Here is a 265-nt window from a genome sequence, read left to right as displayed (position 1 = left end):
TTTATTTGGAGAATATGGTAAGATTTGGCCAGCAACTGTTCTTAAAGAGGTTATCCGGAACTATAACATAGGTCATCAATTTCAGATTGGTGGGTATATGAGTCCTTGCACCCTCGCTGACCAGCTATTTGAACAGGCTGAGACCCGCGGCCTTTTCTCTGTATGTCAAGCACAACGCCATACATTTTGATCCTGATATTACAGCTCAGTCCCATCCACTTAAACAAGACTGAGTTGCACATAGGCCGCATGACAGATGGACGTA

Source organism: Eleutherodactylus coqui, unplaced genomic scaffold (assembly GCF_035609145.1).
Source record: "Eleutherodactylus coqui strain aEleCoq1 unplaced genomic scaffold, aEleCoq1.hap1 HAP1_SCAFFOLD_610, whole genome shotgun sequence".
In the NCBI taxonomy this organism is placed as follows: domain Eukaryota; kingdom Metazoa; phylum Chordata; class Amphibia; order Anura; family Eleutherodactylidae; genus Eleutherodactylus; species Eleutherodactylus coqui.
The sequence above is the reverse complement of the archived record's forward strand: the minus strand, read 5'-3'. Positions refer to the sequence as shown.